The sequence below is a fragment of the Hyperolius riggenbachi genome, chromosome 6 (assembly GCF_040937935.1).
Source record: "Hyperolius riggenbachi isolate aHypRig1 chromosome 6, aHypRig1.pri, whole genome shotgun sequence".
Classification (NCBI taxonomy): domain Eukaryota; kingdom Metazoa; phylum Chordata; class Amphibia; order Anura; family Hyperoliidae; genus Hyperolius; species Hyperolius riggenbachi.
In genome coordinates this window covers 251,385,857-251,406,858 of record NC_090651.1, presented here as the reverse complement: position 1 = coordinate 251,406,858, position 21,002 = coordinate 251,385,857, and the positions used below count along the sequence as shown (strand labels likewise).

Sequence of the window (21,002 nt, the reverse complement as noted above, 5' to 3'; positions counted from 1 at the left end):
TTGATGGACGCATGTCTTTTTTCAACCCAAATAACTATGTAACTTTCTGGAGCAAGTAAATGGAGTATACATATTACTACAGTACCGAATTAGGTGGGTGTCGGGGTAAGCTGATAGTAGTAAAATATCAGCCTACCTGGAACCTATCCAACCTAACCCTCCTGTATAAGTGCCTAACCTTAACCCTCCATGTAATGCCTAATCCTAACCCCCCTGGAGGTGCCTAACCTTAACCGAATTAGTTGAAAAGGGCGCCTGAGCCATCTGTATTAAAAAGGGCGCCTCCATAGACTTCAGTGTTATTTTTGCAAATTTCAGCTACAAGGTGGTAAAAAGGGTGCCAGAGTTTTCAATTCAACTACAAGGTTTTCATTTTGGCTTCAAAAGGGCGCCCCTTTGTAGCCCATATTTTTGATTTGGCTACAAGGTTTTTTATTTGGTTAGAAGGTTTTGGCTAGAAGATTTTTGATTCTGCTACAAAAGGGCACCCTTTTATAGCTGAGATTTTTGATAACGGGGTGCAGGGGGGTTAGGATTAGACATCACAAGTGGGGAGAGGGGAATCTTAGGCTTAGGCACCACTAAGGGGGGTCTTGGTGTTAGGCACCACCAGGGGAAGGTTCTGTGTGAGAGTAGGGAGAAGTTAGGTCATAGTAAACACCAGGGGGGGGTCTTAGGGTCCGGCACAGCCAAGGGGGGGGGGGGGGTCTTAGGGTCCGGCACCGCCAGGGCGGGGTCCAGCACCGGCAGGGGGGGGGGGTCTTAGGGTTCGGCACCGCCAGGGGGGGTCTTAGGGCTCAGCACCGCCAGGGGGCGGTCTTAGGGCTCGGCACCGCCGGGGAGGGTGGTCTTAGGGCTCGGCACCGCCGGGGCGGGGGTCTTAGGGCTTGGCACCGCCGGGGCGGGGGTCTTAGGGTTGGGCACCACCAGGGGGGTCTTAGGGTTGGGCACCACCAGGGGGGTCTAAGGGTTGGGCACCACCAGGGGGGTCTTAGGGTTGGGCACCACCAGGGGGGTCTAAGGGTTGGGCACCACCAGGGGGGTCTAAGGGTTGGGCACCACCAGGGGGGTCTAAGGGTTGGGCACCACCAGGGGGGTCTAAGGGTTGGGCACCACCAGGGGGGTCTAAGGGTTGGGCACCACCAGGGGGGTCTAAGGGTTGGGCACCACCAGGGGGGTCTAAGGGTTGGGCACCACCAGGGGGGTCTAAGGGTTGGGCACCACCAGGGGGGTCTTAGGGTTGGGCACCACCAGGGGGGTCTTAGGGTTGGGCACCACCAGGGGAGGGTTCTGTGTAAGAGTAGGGAGAAGTAAGGTCATATCAGTTTTCTTGGCTACCACTTTTTTAGGATATATCACTTTTCTAGGCTATATCCAGCGCCTTTTTATAGCCCAACAAATTTTGCCTACAACAGCATCCTTTTTATAAACTAAAACTAGCTTTTCGTCTACACCTTTTGTAGATGAATTTGGCATCTCTGCTACACCAGGCTCCCCTTGTAGACAAAATTTGGAATTTTTACATAGCACGGTGGCATAGTGGTTAGCTCTCTCGCCTTGCAGCGCTGGGTCCCTGGTTCGAATCCCAGCCAGGGCACTATCTGCAAAGAGTTTGTATGTTCTCTCCGTGTCTGCGTGGGTTTCCTCCGGGCACTCCGGTTTCCTCCCACATTCCAAAAACATACGGATAAGTTAATTGGCTTCCACTAAAAAATTGGCCCTAGACTACAGTACTTACACTACATAATATAGATATATGGCAATGGTAGGGATTAGATTGTGAGCTCCTTTGAGGGACAGTTAGTGACAAGACAATATATATACACTGTACAGTGCTGCGTAATATGTCGGCGCTATATAAATACTAAATAATAATAATAATAATAATAATAGCAAAGAAATGAACAGCGCTACTTAAAAACAGATAAGTGCCCACCTGCAAGAGAGTGCAAGCCCCACTTGTGGAATAAAATACAAACCTAGCATACACATAACCTGTCTACCACTGGAGGATGTTGGTTTCCTTAACAGCTTGCATGCAACTTGTTAAGTACTCGTCCCTCCCACTGCGGAGAAGTCATCCTTGATGGGAGGGGACCTAACACTACCTAAATCCTAACATATGCATATGCATAGCCTGGGTGCGCTACCAAGTAAAATAGAAAATTGCGCAAAAGGTGGATCAGCGCATCACCAGGCTGCCTCCGAATGGCCTACAATCAGAGGTGTGCTGAGCCCCCCCAGAAACTGCAAACGCACCTTGAACCCAAACAGAGGCTCTGCATATACACCAAAAGCAAGGCTGCTAAGTGGGAGCAGCTGACCAAAAATGATTTAAATTAGTACATAGCAAAGAAATGAACAGCGCTACTTAAAAACAGATAAGTGCCCACCTGCAAGAGAGTGCAAGCCCCACTTGTGGGATAAAATACACAACTAGCATACACATAACCTGTCTACCACCGGAGGATGTTGGTTTCCTGTAACAGCGTGGGGCTTGCACTCTCTTGCAGGTGGGCACTTATCTGTTTTTAAGTAGCGCTGTTCATTTTTTTGCTATGTACTAATTTAATTCATTTTTGGTCAGCTGCTCCCACTTAGCAGCCTTGCTTTTGGTGTATATGCAGAGCCTCTGTTTGGGTTCAAGGTGCGTTAGCAGTTTCTGGGGGGGCTCAGCGCACCTCTGATGGTAGGCCATTCGGAGGCGGCCTGGTGCTGCGCTGATCCACCTTTTGCGCAATTTTAAATTTGGAATTTTGGCTGCACCAGGCACCCTTTGTAGACGAATTTGAAATTTTGGCTACACCAGGCGCCCTATGTAGGCGAATTTTCCTTTTTATCCGTCTATATCAGGGGCCCTTTTTTCCAGGCGCCCTTTTCAAGTGTACGCAACCTTAAACCAACCCCCCCCCCCCCCTCAAAGTACCTAACACATATTTAAACCCAGGCACCCAAATTACCGATAGTAGTCTACAATCATTAAATTCTGTGTAGTAACAGATTGGCAGCTAAATGACTGGCTGGGTGTCTGATTGCCAAAATCTAACACAGGCAGCTATGAGATGCCTGCCAGTCATGGTGCTGAAAAGACCTGGTCCGTAATGGACCTTCTGATAATCATTTTATAGGATTTATAGTACTGCAGTCTATCCCCTTTCTGAATGCCAGATCACCTGGGAACCAAACCTTTCACCCCGATTCCAAATTTGGCTCTAGAAAAGTGGCAAATCAGGATTTCAAAACTGAAGAGCAAACAAGGAGATTTTTTTCAGACTGACACATAAATAGGCCCCATCGTAAACCAGCTGTTTTGCTGTTGGACTAACTGTCGTTACTAATTGTGATCCTAATCAATATTAACCTTGAAATCAAACTATCAGTTTTGGGTGCATTCCTTTTAGTGCATTCTTTAAACTTAAAATTCCTATGCAATGGTATCTGTTTTTACTACATATACAGTATACTGATTACTGTCTATTTAGCCAAACTGGAATTGTTAAAAGCTTCCAGTGTGTCTACAAGCTGGAAATAGCAAGCAAATTGATTACTGCCAGGCTTATAAATCAAAGCTTTCAGTCTCGACATTTAGGCTGGTTTCACAGTGGGACGTTACAGGCGCACGTTAGAGCAGCCTGTAATGCACCCCACCGCACAGCAATGAAAAATCAATGGGCTGTTCACAGTGCCCACGTTGCGTTACACAGTAACGATGCGCCATTAGACAACGCACTGCATGCAGTACTTTGTAAGCGGCAGAGCCGCGTTAGACTGTTTGCACATGCTCAGTGACGTTGGGGAGGAGCGGAGAGCGGCCAGGCACATGGCTAATTAATATTCACTGCACTCAGTGACGTGCAGTGTTTACTTCCTGGAGCGGCCGCTCTGTGCAGCGATTGGACGGCTGGACCACGTGATGCCGCATGCGTCCAAGAGTGCGCTTTACGTCATCATGGACGCCAGAGTGAGCTGCACAACGCGGCTCACTCTGACGTCCAAAGCAGGGAGCACCAGGCGTTGTGTTAGGGGCACGTTATGCGACCATAACGTCCCCTAAAACGCAACGTCCTGGTGTGAAACCAGCCTAAATTTAATGATTAATACAAAAGGTAGACGCAGCATAACTGTACAGATGTCAGTTATGTGTAATGCAGGTTGGTAATCAACAGGGCCAGCTTTAATCAGTTAAAATATTAGAAAAAAGCAACTCTGGTTACCGCAACTACAGATTACCACTTTCAGGAAAGCATCATCCATGCTGCAAACCACATTTAATGAGACCAGGTTCCTGTATTTGATCAAGTCTCATCTGTGATTGGGTGACAAGTAAACGCTAGGTAAAATACAGATTTGAATTTTTTTGATTTTATTTTACATCATTGCCAGTAATTGATGGAGTCATGCAGTCTCCGCTAATAGTCCTACTTTAAAGTAGAAGTTTATCCATGCTCATTACATGTACCCGGCTCAGTGCCTTAACAGCATGATGCCTAATGGCTGCCTGCACGGATGGAAATTTAGATGGCAATAAAGTGACAGGGATAGTCAAAAGGTATAATACAAAAGCGTATCATTTTAGCTCACTGTAACCTATTTTTCAGTCCAATTTAGTATCTTAAAGAACATGTTACTGGTCGTATGGGGCAAGTGAAGTACGGTTAGAAGTAATTTTGCAGTTTGGTAGTTATGGGAATGTATAACGTCCAGAATATCAATTGTACATGAGATACTCACCGGGCTGCAAGGAAGGTTAGTGTAACCTCTTCAGCCCTATCACAGCATTTGAGATATAATGCTGGACAATAGCCGTGCCAGAAGTAAAGTTACAGGAGGTCATTAGGCCAGCATCAGCACCAGGTGGAAAGTTAGAACAGGTCATCAGCAGAGCTACATGAAACTACACAACTGATGAGCCACTGGAGTCAAAACTGGCTGGTACATCTTCATGTAAAGGTACCCACTAATGATACAATCTTGACTTTAGCAAATCTTGGTAGTAGAAGGGTTAAACGTGTAAACAGGGCCAGTTTAAGCAACAATGGGGCCCCAGGGCAAAATAAACCTGGGGGGCCCCCCCAACATATACCCCGGAACAAAAATTCGGCATTAGGGAACCTTTTTTGCAGCTGGTATAGTCAGGGTGTGAAGCCCCAATCGGTCGGAGCTCCACATTCTGACTATCCCAGCCTGCATGGGGGAAAAGGGGTTAAAAAGTTTCAGGAGGGGGGACCCCACAATTTTAAAAAAAAAAAAATTCCCACACTCTAAACATAAAAAAAAATTGTGAAAATAGAAAAAATGCCAGGGATCTTCATACAGCCATATTGCGGCTGTATAGCGATCCCTGGCCAAAGCGCTGCGGCTGCGTATAGACCCCCTGCAAACCCCGTCAGGACATTTATTGCGCTTTCGTTTGATGCATGTAAAATTACACTACCGTTAGGTCTGCTACTAAAAGTGACATTTACCGCATTTAAAAGTATACTTTTTTCCTTCGAAACTTTAAAATCAATTTTCTCAAAAACTATAAGGACTTATTGAAAAATAGTTTTTTCCTCTTATTCCTAATGATCTCCTTAACACATCCTGCAAATTTAGGGTTTCTAGCATTTAAGGTGGATTTGCTATCAACCATTAAAGTTGGCAGGTTTTTAAATGTGTATTTTTTTCCTTTGAAACTTTAAAATCGATTTTCTCAAAAACTATAAGGCAGATTTGAAATTTTTTTTTCCTCTTGTAGCCACTTGGGGCCCCTACAAGCTCTGGGGCCCTGGGACAGCTGCCTCCTCTGCCTCTATGGTAGCGCCGGCCCTGTGTGTAAATATACTTCGAACTGATAATTTATGTAGCCCCTCATATTACGTAGGAATGGTAAGATTGTACAATCAAGATTGTATCATCAGTGGGCACCTTTAGGTGAAATCTGGCCAGTAGAAAAGCTGTGTGAGAGGTCACAGCTGACAAATCACTAGAGCTACATGTGAGGTCAGATCTGAGCTGCAGTTTCATCAGAGCTGTAACCATTTTAGAGTTAGAGGGGCCACACACACCATACATTTTTTTTTAATTTCTGTTTAATTCAAGAATTACAATCAATATTTCTGATCGATTGTAACATTTAAAAACGCTTACCAAATGTACCACATACGTGAGATCAATTATTCCCCAATTACGATTTTTTTTTTTTTTTTTTAAACTCTGAAAAAAAATGTCTTGGGTCTATGCAGTAATAAATTGACAATCTACCCCTACTGCCTCACGGCTCCTTGCATTGTATATTTCTGCTGTAACTTAATGTTTGTACACTGTTTTGTGTTGTTATGTTTATGTCTCTGCTATAACTTTGCCCGGTGATGCTAAAACCAATTCCGGGCATGACCCAGTCATGCTTGGCGAAATAAACGATTCTGATTCTACACTATTCAATTTTTCATAAAACTTGATCAGAAAAATCCACCAGTCCTGATCAATGTATATTGAAAAAACAAAAAACAGGAAATCTAATCAGATTCTCGCTTGAATAAAAAATAAATAAAATAAAATTGGATCATTCTATTGTATTGTGTGTGCCCACCTTGAGGCTCCTAATTATAAGTGAACCGATAACTGTTGTGCAGTCCTCGTGAAAGAAATATCCAGGTTTTCCTATGAGTAAGCATTATTACGGTGTTCCATACCAGAGCATTGTGAAAAAGCTTTCCATTTTCCAGCGTACAGTGTGTGAGAGGCTATATGGAAAGATGAGCATTATCTTGCACATCAATTTAATAACTGAAAGCAACCAATGCAATGTAAATGGAGCCTTCATATGCTTTTACACCAAATCAGTTGCTGTCAGTTTTTCAGCATATACAGTGGCTTGCAAAAGTATTCGGCCCCCTTGAAGTTTTCCACATTTTGTCATATTACTGCCAGAAACATAAATCAATTTTATTGGAATTCCACATGAAAGACCAACACAAAGTGGTGTACACATGAGAAGTGGACTGAAAATCATACATGATTCCAAACATTTTTTACAAATAAATAACTGCAAAGTGGTGTGTGCATAATTATTCGGCCCCCTTTGATCTGAGTGCAGTCAGTTGCCAATAGACATTGCCTGATGAGTGCTAATGACTAAATAGAGTGCACCTGTGTGTAATCTAATGTCAGTACAAATACAGCTGCTCTGTGATGGCCTCAGAGGTTGTCTAAGAGAATATTGGGAGCAACAACACCGTGAAGTCCAAAGAACACACAAGACAGGTCAGGGATCAAGTTATTGAGAAATTTAAAGCAGGCTTAGGCTACAAAAAGATTTTCAAAGCCTTGAACATCCCGCGGAGCACTGTTCAAGCGATCATTCAGAAATGGAAGGAGTATGGCACAACTGTAAACCTACCAAGACAAGGCCATCCACCTAAACTCACAGGGCAAACAAGGAGAGCGCTGATCAGAAATGCAGTCAAGAGGCCCATGGTGACTCAGGACGAGCTGCAGAGATCTACAGCTCAGGTGGGAGACTCTGTCCATAGGACAACTATTAGTCATGCACTGTACAAAGTTGGCCTTTATGGAAGAGTGGCAAGAAGAAAGGCATTGTTAACAGAAAGCATAAGAAGTCCCGTTTGCAGTTTGCCACAAGCCATGTGGGGGACACAGCAACCATGTAGAAGAAGGTGCTCTGGTCAGATGAGACCAAAATGGAACTTTTTAGACAAAATGCAAAACGCTATGTGTGGCGGAAAACTAACACTGCACATCACTCTGAACATACCATCCCCACTGTCAAATATGGTGGTGGCAGCATCATGCTCGGGGGGTGCATCTCTTCAGCAGGGACAGGGAAGCTGGTCAGAGTTGATGGGAAGATGGATGGAGCCAAATACAGGGCAAACTTGGAAGAGAACCTCTTGGAGACTGCAAAAGACTTGAGACTGGGGCAGAGGTTCACCTTCCAGCAGGACAATGACCCTAAACATAAAGCCAGGGCAACAATGGAATGGTTTAAAACAAAACATATCTATGTGTTAGAATGGCCCAGTCAAAGTCCAGATCTAAATCCAACCGAGAATCTGTGGCAAGATCTGAAAACTGCTGTTCACAAACGCTGTCCATCTAATCTGACTGAGCTGGAGCTGTTTTGCAAAGAAGAGTGAGCAAGGATTTCAGTCTCTAGATGTGCAAAGCTGGTAGAGACATACCCTAAAAGACTGGCAGCTGTAATTGCAGCAAAAGGTGGTTCTACAAAGTATTGACTCAGGGGGCCGAATAATTATGCACACCCCACTTTGCAGTCACTTGTAAAAAATGTTTGGAATGATGTATGATTTTCGATCCACTTCTTACATGTACACCACTTTGTATTGGTCTTTCATGTGGGATTCCAATAAAATTGATGCAGGTTTGTAGCAGTAATGTGACAAAATGTTGAAAACTTCAAGGGGGCCGAATACTTTTGCAACCCACTGTAGTTTAAAAGTGGCCTAAGGCTCCTTTCACACTATATGCAGTAAGCACAGTGTAGGGCAGACAGAGCAGAACAGTCAAACAGGAAAAAGGGGCGCCACCATAGGCTCCCATTATGAACGCTGTGACTAGCGGCAAAGAAGGGAGATTTGGCGACCTCTATGCAATGGAGTAATTTGCATTGCAGCATGCCTTGGTGCTCAAATTGACTTTCTTTGTTGCAAATCATGGCTTAGCGGCAGCAATTCTGTGCACCCTTTTACCAGGCACATTTTTTACATGTAGGCTTAGCTCGGGTTTTCAAAGCCTGCGGACAATGGTAGTTTTTGCACGCCCCCTCTGAACAAAATGGGCGTGGCCACACATCCGAATGTGTCATGGGTGGAGTCAAAAGATATTTAGATAGCTATATGTGCCCCTTTAGCCCATTCAGATAGCCAGAGGTGCCCCCCTTTAAATAGCCAAATGTGTGCCCCTTTAGTTAGCCAGATGTGCCCCCTTTAGATATCCTTATTCTGCTGCTGTTAATGCTTCTGCAGAGGGAGAGAGAGAAGCAGGGGCACTTCGGGCAGCCAGCGAGCCACCTCTCATGCACGTGGGGGTACAGCGACTGTGCTGAGCGCCCTCACATTGCTGAGCCCGGGGACATATGTCCCCCTCTTGCCCACCCATAGCTACGCCTCTGCGTAGAACAGACCCAATGTTTTAAATGTGTCCTTATTGCTTGCTCCTGTGCAGTGCACAACGAGATGCCGCATGTATTTCTTTAGATAGCACACACTTATGCCATTCATGGATATGAATAGCAGCTGCACTGCACCACAAATACTATGCATTGCATCACAACATAAGGCAAAGCACAAGAACAGTGTGAAAGGGGTCCAACTCCAAGGCCTCTTTCACACCGCATGCTTAAAAAATGATGTGCTTTAACTGTTCATTTATTCCGCAGCAGTGCATTATGTAAAAAGCTTTCAGTTAAAACACATTTAAATGTGAACTGAGCCTTAAAAAGACTGTGTAATGAAAAAAAATGTCCCCTGGGGGGTACTTACCTAGTGAGAGGGAAGCCTCAGGGTCCCAATGAGGCTTCCCCCATCCCTGTAGCTGCAGGCAATCCAACACTGGCTCCCCCGAAGAGTTTTGCAATCCTGGCTTGACAAGCCTGACCAGGCTTTATAAATTTACCTTCCCTGGCTCCAGCGAGGGCGCTGTTGCGGCTCTCAGCATGGAGATAGACGAAAATAGCCGATCTCTGTCGGGTCCGCTCTACTACACAGGCGCAGGAGACTTGCACCTGCGCAGTAGAACGGTCTGACAGCAATCAGCTCTTTCCAATCACAGCAGCGCGTCCGGGATTATCTCCAATGTATAGCCTGTTTCACCAACCTAGGTTGAAAGGAGATAGATACATAGCGTGTGATCCTTTAACACCTCACCAGAGGTATGCTTTAAACCAGGCACATCAAAAATCAGTAGCAGATTAATCTAAAAGACATGAAGACATCCGCCTCACATGGCATAAAATCTTTAATACAGATAAAAAAATCGCTAATATACATGCGTACCAGATAGAAGTAAAAATAAAGCGCATCTCACAAAGACGTAGGCCGCCCTCCAGGCTTCCCCGCCGCAGCGCTAGCTGTGTCCATCCGTGGTGTGGTTGAAAGGAGCATGCGTATCCAGATGCTCCGCCCTACGCGTTTTGTCACTCAAAGGGGCGTGACTCCTCAGGGGCTCCTGAGGAGTCACGCCCCTTTGAGTGACGAAACGCGTAGGGCAGAGCATCTGGATACGCATGCTCCTTTCAACCACACCACGGACGGACACAGCTAGCGCTGCGGTGGGGAAGCCTGGAGGGCGGCCTACGTCTTTGTGAGATGCGCTTTATTTTTACTTCTATCTGGTACGCATGTATATTAGCGATTTTTTTATCTGTATTAACCATCTTAGCGGTATGGACGAGCTCAGCTCGTCCATCACCGCCGATGGCTGCCGCTTAGGCCCTGCTGGGCCGATTTTGCTCAAATAAAGTGCAGCACACGCAGCCGGCACTTTGCCAGCCGCGTGTGCTGCCCGATCGCCGCCGCTCTGCGGCGATCCGCCGCGAGCAGCGGCGAAAGAGGGTCCCCCCAGCCGCCTGAGCCCTGCGCAGCCGGAACAAATAGTTCCGGCCAGCGCTAAGGGCTGGATCGGAGGCGGCTGACGTCAGGACGTCGGCTGACGTCCATGACGTCACTCCGCTCGCCGCCATGGCGACAGGAGAAGCCAAACACGGAAGGCTGCTCATTGCGGCCTTCCGTGTTACTTCTGGCTGCCGGAGGCGATCGGAAGAACGCCTCCGGAGCGCCATCTAGTGGGCAAAGTTGGCTGCATGAAATAGTTTTTTTTTTTATTTAAAAAAAACCCTCCCGCAGCCGCCCTGGCGATCTTAATAGAACGCCAGGGTGGTTAAAGAAGATTTTATGCCATGTGAGGCGGATGTCTTCATGTCTTTTAGATTTATCTGCTGCTGATTTTTGATGTGCCTCGTTTAAAGCATACCTCTGGTGAGCAGGGTAAAGCGAGGGGGGGGGGGGGGGGGAGTGTGACCCCCAAACCTGCATGTGGTGATAGAATATCCTTTGCACAGTGTGTGTGTTGACACAGGGTGTACTAGTGTTAAAGGATCACACGCTATGTATCTATCTCCTTTCAAGCTAGGTTGGTGAAACAGGCTATACATTGGAGATAATCCCGGACGCGCTGCAGTGATTGGATCTTTACTATTTTGAGGGGGACTTTTGTTTCACTTCTTGACAGTGAGCTGCAAGCCGGGTGACTGTGGGGTGGTGAGCGCTGTATCTGTTTGCAAAATCCGCCTATTCTTGAAGGGAGAACTGATACTGCGCCTGCGCTAGAGCCAGGAAGGTAAATATCTACATCCTTGCCATCCAGAGGGTCACAGCGAGACCGCGTGGGACACAGGAGGACAGGGAAGCCTCAATAGGATCCGGAGGCTTCCCGCACCCGAGGTGACTATCCCCCAGGGGAACTTTGTTTTTAGTTACAGGTGAACCTGAACAGAGTAAAATTATTAAAAATAAACACAGGATGTACCTGAAATTGAATATTACATACCTCGCATAACAAGGATACCTTCCAGTTCTGATAAGAGTTTGGCAGAACTGAAATATCAGTTGCTGTCAGTTATAACTAAAAGGACAACAGATGAGTAAAGTAATGTCCATGTTTCCTTACGGATCAGCTGATTTCAGCGCGCGTTCGAGCGCCGAAACTGGGCACCCCATAGCAGCAATGATATGCTGCGCAGGGCGCGTAGCGGTAATTCGGGGCTCTGGCATCCGCCAGACCCCGAATTACATCTCCCTCAGAGTTGCGACAACTAAGAGGGGGAATAGTATTTAACGCCACCTCAGAGTTTAGCGCCAGCGGTGAGAGCAGTTATTCGTCTCTCACCGTGCCGAACTAAGCGGCGCCGAAATAAGATGCAATCGTTTCCTTATGGCTCAAGTGGGGATATTACAGCTTAACAGTGTGCTGACCAGGAGTTGCTATGGAGTAATGGCCATTTTTGAAAATGAAGGATGAAGAATTCCATCAATCACATTGGACAAACAGGATGCAGGAGAGTAAAAAAGATCAAAGAGTAGACTACACTGGAGGTAAGTATGACGTGTTTTGATTTTTAATTTTCAGTTCAGGTTTGCTTTAAAGAAACATGATTCCTTGACCTGGGCTGCACTTCAGTTGTCTGTTCAGTTATAACCGACAGCAACTGATTCAGTATGAGAGAACCCTTAGGCCTGGGACCCACGACAAAGCGCTATTGTAATCGCTAGCGATTTGTGGTAGCGCTTTGGAAGCTATTTTGGAAGAGCTCCCAAAATGCTGCATGTCCTGCGATTGTGATTTCCCTAATCCCAATCACTCCAGTGGGATCTGCTTCATCCCTAGCGACTGAAAGCGATCCTCTAGTGGGTTCCAGCCCTGTGGACTGGTTAGAGTTGGGAAAAAACACTGGGCATCGGTCCTGTGTGAAGTAATCTGGCCTTGAGAATAAGGCCACATACACACATCAGACCATAGTCTTTTGAAAATGAAAGATCACAGACCAATTTTACCCCCTTCCATGTAGTATGAGAGCCATACTCTACACAGTCTATTCTATGGAGCTGAACTCCCCATCAGACAGAAATCTTTGCAAGATGCTGCACACAAAGATGCTGTAGACATTCAAAAGATCTGTTCCTGCAAAATGCATTCATAGTCTGATATCTGCAGATCATCATACACACCTTGTTTAACAGACATTCATCTGCAGATCAGATCCACCAGGATGGATTTTCAGATCTGCAGATGATTGTCAGTTAAACAAGGTGTGTATGATGATCTGCAGATCTCATAGACTATGAATGCAATTTGCAGGAACGGATCTTTGGCAGGAACAGATCTTTTGCAGATACTGATCTTTTGTGTCTGTACTGCATCTGTGTGTGCAGCATCTTGCAAAGATCTGTTTCTGATGGGGAGTTCAGCTCCATAGAAAAGACTGTGAAGGTATGGCTCTCATACTACATGAAGGGTGGTAAGATTGGTCTGTGATCTTTCATTTTCCAAAGACTATAGTCTGATGTGTGCATGAGCCTTAAGTATTGCAGTAGTAAACATCAGATCTGTGCAGCAGTAAAACTGCAGGAGAGATCAGTACTGGGCAGCAGTAAAACCGCAGGAGAGGTCAGCGGAAGGCAACAGTAAAACTGCAGGAGAGGTGAACGCTGGGCAGCAGTAACACAGGGGAGGTTGTTCTTTGAAACAGTAAGGGCTGATTCCCACTACAAGAGCTTTTTAAGCGCTAGAGATTTTAAAAAGCTCTTGCCAATGCAATGCTATGGGGGATTTTTACAAAATCACATCACTCCAGTGTGAACACACACATAGGATAACATTAGCAAGAGCTTTTAAAATCACAGCACTTAGAAAAGCTCTTGTAGTGTGAACGAACCCTAACACACTGCAGGAGAGGTCATCGCTGGACAGAAGTAACACTGCAGGGGAGGTTGTTCTTTGAAACAGTAACACTACAGAAGAGGCCAGTGCTGGGCACAAGTAACACTGCAGAAGAAGTCCGTGCTGGGCAGCAGTAGTAGTACGTAACCACTTGAGGACCATAGGCTTACACCCCCCTATTGACCAGGCTATTTTTATAGTTTTACAATTTAGTGCTCTACAGCTTTAAAAGCTTGCTGCAGAGCCATACCGCACAGCACACAAATTAACCCCCCCCCCCCTTACTGCCCACCAACAGAGATATCTGCTGGTGGGCTCTGATTGCTCGTGCAGTGTTTGTTTATTTGTATCTATTGCTTTATTTACTTGTATATTTTTAAAATGTCCCTATTTTTTCTTTTTTTTTGTGGTCTGCAGTAGTACTAAAAGAGAGGTCAGTGCTGGGCAGCAGTGCAGGAGAGGTCAGTGCTGGGCAGCAGTGCAGGATAGGCTAGTGCTGGGCAGTAGTAGTACTGCAAGAGAGGTCAGTGCTGGGCAACAGTGCAGGAGAGGTCATTGCTGGACAGCAGTAGTACAGTATAATAACAGTAATGTGCTTTTAAAAACACATTGTAACGCATGCTTTGATAATTAATTCCTATTAGGTTTCATAAAAAGACAGGATCTGTTCCAAAAGAAAAAACTAAAAACTAGCATCATGTACACTGTACACAAAGGCACACAAGACTCACAAATGCATCTGAAAACACTTGTTACCAAATCTTGGTTCATGCTAGGAAGATGTCAGGAGTTACTGACCTGGAATCCTTTGTGGAATTAGGATTAGATTGTTGCAGTGTGAGTAAGCCTTCAGTTTTAGAGTATATACTATAATCAATATTTCACAATCCATAAAGCTGCGGTAACATACAGCTGTGTGGATGCAGGAAATGTCTGGGAGATGTGTTACTGTGGGTACAGGGTGCGTTCATATTATTCTTGCATGGATCTGTGAGCAGGTGTCACAGGTCTATACCTAGAAGAATAGAATCGATTCCCTCTGACTTGCCTACCAATAAGGCACTACACCATAGGGAACCTCTTTCCAGTGTCTCCCTTAACATTATCAGCAAACATAAGATCCCACAGACAAGCAGCCATGATGTAGTGCTGCACAGCTTGCTACCAGTCATTAGTACAGTGATAAGCAAGCGTGGGCAACAGAAGGTGATGATCTAATAATACATAAAGATATCTTTGCTGAAAACTGCAAGTTTCTGTCACTCTGGCTCTGTATCTCTTCCAAGTACAGCAGCCAAATACACTCCCATGTCAGCGAATTTCACTAAGCAGAATCCAAAGTAGACCTCTTGACAGATTTTTTTTTTTAATTTTATATAGAGTGAGGAAGGATTAGAAAATCTGTCTGTATTCATTGCTGGCAGGAGAACTGACCTCCTGTTGTGTCACTGGCAACGGAAGTGAAGACCAAAATAAAAAATAACTGAGGATTAACCCATTTTCTGAAATATGAAGTTTTGTCTCACATTCCTCTTTATACAATTATTATTTCCATTTCTTAAAACATGGAAGTTATGTATCACATTTTTAACGCTGAAGTTGTATTGCCTGTTCTTTAAAAGGCTCATTTCAGCAGTGGCACAGTCACTGGCACAGAAAAAAAGCTCTAATGCCTCAGCAGACATCTGTATAAAGCAGGGAGTTTTATTATTGCTTTATAATTCAGCCACTAGATTTACTAAACAAGATTAAAAAAAGAATATGTATACATTTAAATTAACTACCGTAAATAAGATATTTTTGCTATGAGTTATTTTTTCAACAATAATTATTAACAGTAATGCATGATAATTTCTGTAAAATGCACACATTTTTTATTCTATGCAACTAATTTAAAGCACCAGTAGTGATGGTCATGGTCTAGGAGAACTCATGGAGAAGCATGTGATCAGTTTGGTCAGGTGATGGACATGAGAGTCATGATCATGTGCTAAAGCAGAATGTGCTCACAGCAAATCAGAGCTTTGCAAATCTAGCAGCTGATCAGACAAATCAAAAGCTTCTCCATGAGTGACTAGACAGGACCATTACAACTGCCCATGTAAAATGTTTATTAATATAAATAGCTTAAGAACAGATATAGCATTAAGTATAAAATAAAATAAAAATGCAAGGAGATGCCTTTGAAGAAAACTGAAGAAAACTGAGGCAGTCACATGACAGCTGCTACTCTTTGAAGTCCTTCATTGATGTACAGAATCTCCTTGGCGGACTATAGAGAACCTGTCCTCCAAAGTCTTCAAAAGCATTTCCAAGTATTTTTATACAGTTAATTCTTTACGTAGTGCAGAGAAATTTTGTTTGGACATGGACTTTAAAATGGAATGCAAACTTGTTTTACAAATATATAGACCAATGGTTGTTTGCCATGTGTTCAGAGCTCAAAAGCCATAAGAAAGTCCATGACCTGCATGACTGGTAGCACCGTATGTGTAACAAAGTAGGCCAGATGGCCACCTGGTTTACTGTGCTATGAGGGGTGTTGCATCACTGTAAGGCGGTTTGTATTTTGACCTTAGATCTGTTGCGTGAGCCCTATCAGAGTTGATCTGTTGTGTGAGCCCTGTCAGAGTTATGGCTCTTGCTTAAAACTTACAACATACGTGTTGCAATAAATAATTATGTGACGTCCATGTGCAATACTCTAGGTTTAGCACATTGCAATGTATATTTTATAGTTGATCAAAACAAAGAAAATATATACAATTTATATAGTTTTAATTTAAACAAGAGGTAAAGTAAGAAATGTAAGCTTCTTCTGGATGTTTGTATCCAGCATGATTCACCTGAGTAACTCACAGACATTTTCCCAGCAAGATGAGTATTTAGTAACATGATGGGTTTTTACGGTTGTCACCCCATCATCACTATGCGGACCTGCAAGCAGGGCATCACAAGGGTTACGGAACACCTAGTGAGGGAGGTGACATGGCTGGCTTTTAAGCGACAGGTCAGGAGATGTGTACAGTACCTTCCACTTCATATATGCATGCAACGATGAGCAGGAAACAAAAAACAGACCAAAAAGTCAGACATCACATTATATCAAATAATAGCCAAGTGTACAACACACAGTCTTCACACCAGTAATAGAAGAATTATGTCTGAGTTATATTGCAATAATTACTCCAGGCTGCCGGTCTCATCCCAGCAGGTAGGACTTTCCAACTTCCAGTGTGCATTCATGCATATTTAGCCTGAGCAACACATTTCATCTAGCCAATGAAGTTTTGCATCCTTAAGTATTATTATTCAGTGGAGGGGGGGGGGGGTGATTCTGATTTATTTCATGCAAATTTAAAATAACACAAGTTGCAAGATCAGCTATTTTGCTTGATTTACAGGAGATGTCTGAAATAACACAAGCTATGCAGGTGTTTGAGGAGGAGGGGGTGTAGGAGGAGGCAGTAATACTACAGAAGGCATGAAAGTCTTGTCTCTTCTGCAGTATAATGCATTACTTTGGTGGCAAGAATCACTGAAATGTGGTGCTCTAGTCCACAGAGACCAGCGTGTAGTTTGGCCCTGTGTTAAAAGCAAATTACAGGACTTCTGAGCGCAATTTGACCTGCAATGTGACCTGTGTTGGCAAAAACCATCAAGTTATGCAAAAGCAGGTGGCCTTATTCATTTGTGAAACATATTTAAAGAATTTTCCATTTACTCTAAGTACAGTATATTGTTTATTGATTAAATTATAAAAATGTAATGACATGCTTATTTCTAGACCACAGTACCGCTATAAAATGAAGACAGCATTGTGTTGACACAGCAGTGACCAATTGGGATGGTCAATGAGATGCAAATAATTTCCAGTTCATGCAGCATTATGCAAATTTTGTATGCAAATGTATGCAGCTTGAACATGAACCAATTAAATCCTGCTGAGGAAAAATTCGATCGGTCCATCTTCAAGCTGCATAAATTTGCATAACCCTGCATCAACTCAGAATTATTTGCATCTCATGGACCATCCCTAGTGAAGATCACGCAAGACTAAACTAAAAAGTAATCTCAAGAAATAATTGTGTGTATGTGTAGGTGCAACAGTATATAGAGTTGTCCTGGTGTCTTAAATTATTTTCATTGTAAGGTGTTACATTTTGACTGTGTGCACAGTAGCCATATCAGTGTGATGTAAAACCGGATGCATTCAGCTCCTGAAAAAAGAAAATCATTAGCTTTCAGTTTGACATCACGGTTTTGCCATCAGAGATTGTTTGTTCAGCTAGGAGAGGGACTGAATTTGACTTGCTATTTGACTGCCTCATTTGCATAAATCAGCACTGTGTTTTGTTTTTTAGCACTTGCAATGCAAAAATAAAATCAAAAATAGAAAGGGACCTCAGACACCTTATTAGAACCCATGTGTATCTCATCATGGGCCTGATGTGCAAAAAGCCAGTAAAACTGTGCTGAGCAGGCAGCACACAGAAATATTAATGGTAATACCACCAGGGAAGAATAGGCCATTACATTATTAGCAACATGTGTTGCTATGGTGATGCAAATTACCATAGCAATGCATGGCTACCCTAGTAACACGAGGTGCTAATAAGTGAAACGGGAAGTGCTCGCCTAGTATTAATACCGGTAAGACACTGGCCTTTTGACCTCCCTAGCGGTATGAACAGATATATCCGTCCATAAAAACATGCTGTGAACAGTATAAACGTGCATACACATCAATACTCTCCTGCACTGTATACTAGACCCTTGCTTGACATATTTTGGCAAGTTACAGGAAAAAAAAAGTTTTAAAAATAAATACATTTTATCACTTTTTGCACAGACATCCTGGGGAAATTGAACGCCAGGGAGGTTTTTAACAAACCCCTTGTGCAACTTGAGAACACTTTGTTTAGTGCATTAATGGATTTAGATAATGACTGGTAGGAAAATTGCACAAATAATAAAACAAAGACCATATAAGCAAGCCCCTGGTTATCACATCTCTTAATTTTTTTCTTCTTGTTGGAAAAAAATACTGTAAATTTTTTTTAACATATTTCTACACCAGCAAAAGTCTGCAAATGTGCTGCATCACAGAGTTCAGCATGCGACAGAGTTCATACATACTCCACTCTCTCACACCTTCATTTATGCGAATGTGAACAAGATAATGCACAATGCTTCTGGCACTGGGATATAATGAGACCAGTTTACAGAAAACAGAATAGTTTATAACTCTTCACCTTGATACATGACACACAGATGTTGAATCATTGTCACCATTATATAACTGATAGCAGTAGGAGAACAGAGGCGCCAGCAGGATAAAAGCGGATAAAAACTTTAAAATTTGCTGGGAGGAAGTGGTGGACTTACCTCCATAAAGCAGACACGAAAGACTGTCTGAATAGTAGCAATCACATTTATTAAATAGTACCCCAAAAAAGTGCAACACGTTTCGCAGGCCCAGCCCGCTTCATCAGGCAATAAACGTGGGGACAAAACAGAATTTCGGCATTAGCAGGTGTAGCTCCTCAGTATTACCACCAGGGGAGAATAGACCATTACAGAATTTCGGCATTAGCAGGTGTAGCTCCTCAGTATTACTGAGGCGCTACACCTGCTAATGCCGAAATTCTGTTTTGTCCCCACGTTTATTGCCTGATGAAGCGGGCTGGGCCTGCGAAACACGTTGCACTTTTTTGAGGTACTATTTAATAAATGTGATTGCTACTATTCAGACAGTCTTTCGTGCTTTATGGAGGTAAGTCCACCACTTCCTCCCAGAAAATTTTAAAGTTTTTATCCGCTTTTATCCTGCTGGCGCCTCTGTTCTCCTACTGCTATACCGTGTCCACCCCTGGTGGAGGGGTGATCTACCCCCTTTCGCATCTACAGAGAGCGACTTCTTATCCCTGAGTGAGGACAGGTCTAATCTCCTCACCTGCCTATACAGTGGTTGCCTTTGTGGTAACCCATGTTTGTGAGTATAATTTTCTCACGATAACCTTTATTTCATTTATGCTTAACATACTACACTATATTGGGCTCTCGGCTTCTCTACACTTTATTATATAACTGATATGAACTTAAGCCAATACCAACCTCTACCCTATTTAGATTAAGAGGTAAAAAATAGCACCTCTCAATTTTCATCCCTGTGACTGGCTCAAGAACAGAACTAGAGTTGAGGTACTGGGGCTGGCTAATACTGGAACACTTCTGGCTATCAATACAGGGGAATTAATACTACATAAAAAGTACACACTATAGAAAAATCCACCTTTATTTGAAGATCAAATACAATCACCATAAATTGTGACAAGAACATAATTTAAGTTTTGAGATTGATGGGGGAAACGGACAATTTTTTTTAAATGTACAGTAGCACTATTTATTTTTAGACTGTAATGGGTAAAAACTGCAAATACATGTATTTTTTTCTTATTTCTCCCACTAAAATGCATTGAAACAAAATGTTCGGGGGGCCCACTGCCCAATGAAAGTCTAGTTTGTCTTGGGGGGGAAGAAGAAGATCAGAAAAAGAGAAAGAGAGAAAGAGGGTGATCGTAATTGTAATACAAAATTTCAGAGAAAATCATAGTTAATTTCGTATGTAATGTTTCATAATTTCGTATATTTTTTGTGTAATTTCACGTAATTTTGTGCCAACTTTCGCAGTTAATAGCAAAGCCCCAATACATGCTATTGCTACTGGCCAGCTGCATTCACTGCTTCAAATTCACTGCTTCAAATTCACTTTCAAAATTTTTAGATTAGAATTAGCACAATTTGCATCTGTTTTGCATTCAAGGCATGTATTTAGTCCCGGAGGGGCATTGCCTCTGTAGGCTTGCAGTTCAGATGCATCCTTGAGCACTGTCACTTATCTGTCTGTTTTGTCTTATGAAAGGAGTATACCATTTGTATGACTAGCAGCACGAGGAGTATTATGTTTTTATCGCTAGATTAGTGTTAGGTCTTCCCTGAGGGGGTACGTCAACGCCGTGGGGAAGTCTATTAGGTAATAATCTGTGCACATATCACTGAAGCTAACACCCCCCCTTTGCCTGTAGTGAAGGCTGGGTGTGTAATGCAGTCCAGTGGGGCTCTGCACATCAATGCAGATAAATCATTCAGGTATAAGTTCACCCCCCTTTTGCCTGTAGTGAGTGCTAGGTGTGTGATGTAGTCCAGTTGTTGGGGTCCGCACAACAATGCAGATAAATCATTCAGGTATAAGTTTTGTTTGAAAGCGCTGCCATGTTTCCCGCTGTTTATGTTCAATGCTATTGCTACTTGCATACATGCAAAATTGCTATATACAGTATGTTAAGGAGAAGAGTGGGTACAAGTACAAAGGAGAAAAAATTCAAAAAGATCTTATAGTTTGAGAAAATAGATTTTAAAAATGCAAAGAAATTTTTTTTTTAAACTCATTTTTCTGAGATTTAAAACCATTTTTTCTCAGCCTTTTTAAAATCAGTTTTCTCAAAAACTACAAGGTCTTTTTGGAAAATTAAAGGTCTTTT

At 43.4% G+C, this 21,002-nt stretch overlaps 1 protein-coding gene across 14 annotated transcripts in view; it reads right to left on the bottom strand.

Annotated features, from left to right (window-relative positions):
- The window catches only part of PLCH2 (phospholipase C eta 2), a 1,280,386-nt gene that overhangs the window by 322,922 nt on the left and 936,462 nt on the right, over positions 1-21,002 (bottom strand). The gene's annotated exons all lie outside the window — the stretch shown is intronic.